This window comes from Mustela lutreola, chromosome 1 (assembly GCF_030435805.1).
Source record: "Mustela lutreola isolate mMusLut2 chromosome 1, mMusLut2.pri, whole genome shotgun sequence".
In the NCBI taxonomy this organism is placed as follows: domain Eukaryota; kingdom Metazoa; phylum Chordata; class Mammalia; order Carnivora; family Mustelidae; genus Mustela; species Mustela lutreola.
Window position 1 is genome coordinate 201586876 of NC_081290.1, and position 7190 is coordinate 201594065.

Here is a 7190-nt window from a genome sequence, read left to right on the forward strand (position 1 = left end):
TCTTTGTCCATCTCTCTTTTGCCCACTCTTGTCATTCCCAATTCAAGCCTCAAAGAGTGCCTGTAAGGCATCCTTTACACATGGAACACATGCCAACACTTCAGGCACCTGCCAATCTCTCCAACCAAGCTCCTTTAGGAAGTTTTCCCTGACTATAGATGAGAGAGACACCATCCACCTTACAGAAACATCCTTTTCATAAAACTGTTTCTCAGAATGAATTGAGGGCAGTAGAAACAAAAGATCATTAAGCGTGGCAGATTCTTTATCTTTGCTATGGGCCTTAGAACAGGTGTTTCCAAGGGAAGGAATCTCTTCTCTTTCTACTACCTTATCATGTGCCGCTCAAAGGGGAATATAGGCAACAGGGACAACGTTGGGGTAGATCAATCCACTTGCACACAGGTCGTGGATTTCTTATGCATGGTATACTGCACTAGGCATAGGTACTGGGGATATAGAAGATTAAAACGGAATCAAGGTCCTTCGGTAGCTTGGTTGAGTTGGAAAAGGGGGATGCAGATATATTTGCAAAGAATTTCTGACAAGAGAGAGAATCCTAAGTGGGAGTGACCTGTATGATTCTGAATTGCTCTAGTCAGGTGCTCTTACTTGTTTGTTTCTGTTTTTCTCTCAGATCCAACGGACCCACAATCTCTCTGAGGATGATCAGATACCTTCTTGGTTCCTGGCTTCCGGGCTTCCCCTGCCCCATGGTATGTCTCCACCTTTCACGTGCTCTGTCCTCCCCAGCAGTCAGGAGATGGCTCCCTGAGGATGAATAAGAGAGGTGGATTTCATTCTCCATGCTCTGTGCTCAGTTCTGGGAAGGGCATCCTGATGAGTCAGGAGCTTGGAGCAAGTGCTGAGGGTGTTAAATAATAAAAAGTGCAGTGTTTATTTTTTTTTTAAATAACCCAAATAAAAGCCAAATATTTTCTAATATTGCACATGTGAGTTTCTCAGTTCTTTTTATTATAGAACTATTTCATGATCATGTTTTCAAAAAAATACATGAAAATGGAAATATGCAAAGTGAAATATGAAAGTCACTCTACAGCCTTCCTTGTCCCCAACCCCAAGGAAAGCACTGTCTACCCATTGATTCACCTGCATTCCCCTCTCAAGATATAAGCACATGCATAGTTACCTTTTATCAGTAAATGAATATTATACTCTTTGGGCTTTGATTTTTTTCATTTAATAATTTCATTCAGAGATATTTTAGTACAAACAGCCTCACACCATTCTTTTAAACAGCTGTATAACATTCTGTAGGATAAGAGAACAAATACATACTTTAAAACATCCCTTCTGGTGGATATCCATCTCCATTACCATTACTACAATCAACCTTGCAGACAATACACTTGTAGATCATTCTTAGTGCCTCTCCATATTTCTCCAGAGTAAACATACCATTGTTTACTAAAAGAAGATGCACATTTAAATGTTGATTGGCACTGCCCAACAGTGTCTGAAATGTTCTTTTCTTACATCCTCAACAACCCTCAATACTGTCAATATTTTAAAAATATTACCAACCTATGGCAGGGGATAAAGTGGAGAATCTCATTATCATTAACTGAATACCTGTGCATAGTAGTAAACTTGAAGATCTTCTCATATGTTTATTTGTTTTTGATATTTCCTTTCTGTGTATCTTCTGTTTGCTTGTTTTCATATTGGGGTGTTGATGGGTAAGGAGATGCACTGCCAAACTATGACGGGAGGGGCACCCCAGCAGCCTCATAAGCATTCTTATCCTATAACCCATCTTGGAGTCAGCTTCACAGAGAATCTGACTTGTGACAGGATGTCTGTCTTTATTGTAATGATTTGTAGGAGCACCTTAGGTATTCTGGTACCAGGTAAATGTTGCAAGCATAATGGGTTTCAGATCCCCAAAAAGCAGCAAGTGAAAACCTCATTTTTCTCTCACTTAATTTGATTTCAGCCCTTTCCACTAGATGGCAGAAGCTGAATCTGAGACCCAACCATCATCACTCTTTTCCTTGGGTTGGGGCCAGATTCCTGGGGCAGGAGAGTACAAAGGTGTTGGTGGCAGGGTGCATCTGGTCTTCAGACACCTTCTGTCCACTCTGCCTCCCCTGAGAAATACCTTATATCCTCTGGTTTTTATCTTTCCATTAAAGCTGAGTCATTCTTTGTTCCCATTCAAGGTGACTTTGCTTGCTACTTCAGTGCCATTATTTGGTGTACTGGGGTAATTTGGCTATTTTGTTCATGTTGGACAAGAGCGAAATCTGTGAGAACGTGTCAAGTCTGTCCTCTCAGACTCATCATGAAGATGTTTTCACTCTAATGCTCTCCCACAACAAAGGCCTGGGTTAAGAAGTAGGAACAATAGGGTCTTGTTTACCCTTTGGCACCACTTGGGAAAAAGAATTATAAGCTTCTGAGTTTTCTGTCCCTAGAACAACTTCCACACACAAATGCCCACCTCGCCCCTCACCTTCCTCTTCCCACCTCATACAATACCTCCCACCACACCAGGCTCTTTCTCAAGCAGCCACCAGTTGGGGCCCCTTTACTTCCCTCTCAATGTCGCTTCTCAAAGCCAATAGACAGTTGATTGATAATCTAGACAATCAGATCTTGAGGAGAAGATGGTTAGAAACACATTTTTACAAATAGTTTTTCTATGCCATGGGCTTTTGAAATTCAAAAACTGAGTACTGACTCCTTTCTTCTCTGCATTATGCTGTGTCATCTGTTCTCTGAGGCAATGAACATAGAACACCCTTGATGCTGCCAGAAGAAGGAGGGGGCAGTTGGTGGGGCTAGGTGGCAGGTATAACACGATGTCAGAGAGAAATCAGTTCTAATATCAAAATATTATTCTGCTACACCAATATTTCTTTCACTTGTCTTTTAACTTTGTTTATGGAGTCTTCTGTCATGTAGACATTTATAATTTTTGTACAGAAAAGCCTGTCAATCTTTTCTTTTATAAATTCTAGGTTTTGTATCTTAGGAAAGCCTTCCAATATACAAATTGAAAATATACTCTTTGATATTTTCTGCAAAGACTTAAAGAATCTTGTTTTTGTTTTTTTTTTTTTACTTCAATTCTTCATTCATCTTAAATTAATTCTTTTGTACAAGTTCAAGAAAGGAAGAGTCTCTCTCTCTCTCTCTCCCTCCCCCTTTCTTCATTTTGGATAGACAATTTTCCTAACATCATTTATTTAATAGTCAAGTTCTTCTGCACTGATTTAAAATATCATCTTCAGTATTAACTAAATTCTTGTAGGCACACAATATTGTTCTCAACTCTATTCCAGAGTATTTCAGACACAGAGTAAGGATGAGGTGAGAGTTGTAGGTATGTTTTTCCTTCAACTGGCTTCCATTTCTGTGTATATCTCATGAAGATGAACGTGATTCACATATCTAAAGATAATATGTTTTCATGTAATGTGCCTCTAAATTTAAATGAGTGACTTCATTTTTGATCCACCTTTAAAAAACCAGTGAACTCTTCCAATTCTAGAGGGGAAAAATGGTTATGCCAGACTCCTAAGAGATTTTAAAAGCTATTTTTGACTGTATGTAATTTTGTATATGATGAGACTCCATTGTATTCTTTTAAAATACTGTTAGATACATTCTGAAATTTATTTTATGATTATTCTTTCTCAGATTACTGCCTATTGAGTCTATGTTAAAATTCCATATGCCTAAGCAATCTTCTATTTCATTTAGATATTCAAAAACTTTGGCTTAAAAATGTACCTAGCATTCTCTCCCAATGTTTAAAATTTAACTTGTGTCTTCTTTCTTACTTCTAATGTTGCTTGTATATTTCCTCTGATCACACTGACCTGAGCTTTAGCTATTATATTAGTTTCTTCAAATAACAAGATTTTATTTTTATTGATCAGGTTTTTTGTTTTAATTGTTTCTCATGTCTCTTTTTCCTCTTACTGTTATTCATCTCCTCTCTTGGCTCCACTATTCATTTTCAAATTTTCCCTTGTAGCCAACATTGGTCAATTGCTATTGTATTGGCCAATGAAAATGAAAACTACTGGGATTTTGGGAAAACATTTGCTTTCCCAATACAAGGGAGTGGACAAAGGCTAATGCACTCTTCACTTTTCTCTCTTTCTGCTTGGGATATGAACACAATGTCTGGAGAAGCAATAGGCATCATGAGAGGTAAGGCAAAGTCTAATAGAATTGCAAAAACATCAGTCTTGATACTGCTTAACCACTGAACCAATGTCAGCAAATGCCCATCACTGGACGTATTTTTAAGTGAAGAAAAACAGCAGCAACAACTCGTTCTCTTTTTCTAAGGCATTGAAGTCAGGTTTTTGTTTGCTCTTTGTAGAAATATTCCTAACACACAAATATGCCTTCTGAATTTATTTCTAATGTTTCCGGTTATCTAATGTCATTTAAGGCCATAAATTTTGTAGGTCACTTTCCCTATGATTCAATACACCGTGTCTTAATTCTTCCATAAATATTTTGTAATTGTCGCTTGAATTCCTGTTTAAATTAGGATTTTTCTCCTTTCAATTAGTTTCTCTTATCTCTCTGTTAATTTCTAAGTTTATTATATTTTATCTGGGAACATGGCCCATAGCATTCAGAACATTAAAATGTATTAAGATATTTTGACCTGAAGATAGTTTATTTGTGAAAATTCCATTGTGTTTGAAAAAAATGAACATTCTCTATTTTTTCATGATTCAAAATTCTGTCTCTTTATGTATCTATCATTTGCCTATTTATGTATCTATGTCTATTTATATACTTATATTATTCATGTATTTATTTCCAGATGGTTGATTTTGTCATTAAAATCTCCTAAGTAGGGGCGCCTGGGTGGCTCAGTGGGTTAAGCTTCTGCCTTCTGCTCAGGTCATGATCTCAGGGTCCTGGGATCGAGCCCCACACCGGGCTCTCTGCTCCGTGGGGAGCCTGCTTCCTCCTCTCTCTCTGCCTCTCTGCCTACTTGTGACCTCTGTCAAATAAATAAATAAAATATTAAAAAAAAAAATCTCCTAAGTACTTTCTTTCTATTTGTGGACCTGTGGTTTTTGTTGAGAGTTGTATTAATATTTTTACATGAATTGTGGAATTGTCCCTTTATCCTTGCATATACAAAAGTTTTTATTTTTTAACCATTTTGTTCACTTCACTGAAACTCCTATTATTTCTTCTTGGTGGATTATACGATTCATCCTATGAATATCACATTTTTTCATGCTTAGTCTTTTCACCTGGATTTCTGTTTCTTTTGATATTAATATAATCGTACCTGTTTTTTTATTATTTTCCTGGCATATTAATAAAACTTCTGTATTGTTTTATTTTATATGTGTCATTATTAAATAGCCTAAAACAAAATTTCCTCCAATATGCAAATCTCTGTTTTAACAGAGAAAGTTAATACATTCATAATTATTGATAGTGAAATCTTAGTATTTTTTTCTAGTATTTACCTCTCTGTTTTCTATATTCTACTTGATTGCTTAGTTAGTTTTGTCTCAGATTTTTTGTCCTACCCATTTCTTCCATATTACCCACACATGTTTAAGTCACGAAATTAAATGTACTTTTCTAAAAATACATAGAATTTATCTAGGTGTTTTTCTTTTCCTTAAGAACACAGGATTTTAGCTTTTTAAAGAATTTTTTCTGGTTTCCTGTTCCACAGCTCTCCACCCCTCAAAATCCTTGGTCTCTCCCATGTTAAATGCATCTAATATTTGAGTTTTAGATGTCAATTTTCTTTTTCTTCACAAAACCATAGCATCAGCAATTATTTATATTTAGCTGTAAGGACTACTGGTTTCTTTCTACTATCACTTGTAGCTGTATCATTTTGGCACTTCTTTATTTAAAGAATATACTTCTTTATCTTCTTGATTGTTTTTTCTAATCATCACTGCATTTGATGAAACTGTCCTGATATTTACCAGCACCTACTGAAATTATCATATACCATAACCTTAGATGAGGTATTTCTAGAATTCAACTTCTGCTTGCTATCTCATGGCATTCCTTAGTTCTGATCCTTCCCATTTTTTGGAGAGACATAGCATGAGCTAAAACAAAACAAAAAAAGCAAACGGGGTGCCTGGGTGGCTCAGTGGTTGGGCCTCTGCCTTCAGCTCAGGTCATGATCTCAGGGTCCTGGGATCGAGTCCCGCATCAGGCTCTCTACCTGGCAGGGAGCCTGCTTCCTTCCTCCTCTCTCGCTCTGCCTGCCTCTCTGCCTACTTGTGATCTATCTTTGTCAAATAAATAAATAAAATCTAAAAAAAAAAAAAAAAGCAGACAAAACAAAAAACCCCTGCAAACAACTGTTCTATCGTAAGCCACAGATTCTAGAGTTCTTCTTTTGTGTCAGTATCATTTATCTTGATTAAATCAATATTTATTGAATTTATAACTGCTGGTCAGTCTCTCACTTAAACTGTGACCAACTTTGGGAAAAACCCCAAATTTATGAATAGCTGTATTTGTCTAGCTCACAGTGGGTGCTAAGTCATCCATCCATCTATCACATGGATGAATGTGTGCCCATGAATGGTAAAGATGCATTGTTACTGTATCTGGACAAGACACAGAGCCTGTCACCGTGCCGGAAGAAAGCTAGAGCCCAGTAAATACCTGCTGATAGTTCGACTTGTGAATACATGTCTTTAAGTCTCTTTTACTTGGTAGAGAAAAATAATAAAGGAAATAAAATCCTTGAATGGTTTTGCAACATGACCAATGTTCTTCCAGCATGAGGACATCATTTGCAATCAGTGATTGCAGAGCGAGGGCTGGTAGGCCTCACCCTTTTCCCTTCCGGTTTGATTTTACTGTGTCACCCTGATCCTTTTGATGCTCACTTTGCCCATTTGTAAGGTGAGAAAGAAAAATAAGTTGTATTTTCATCCCTCTTACTTTTATGTGTGGTTTAGATTAAACTACAAGTGTAAGTGTGGAAAAGAAAGGGGGAAAGCCTGTGTGTGTATGTTTGTGTGTGTGCATGTGTGTACCTGCATGCTTGCACATATAACTCTACTTCCAGCTTTTATTAAGAATCTCACCTCTTGCCCCATGTAGGTGCATTACTTGTGCAGTGACATTTCTACAAACATTTCATTTCTAATAACATCAAGTACAAACACACTCGTTAAAGCCACTTTTCCCCATAT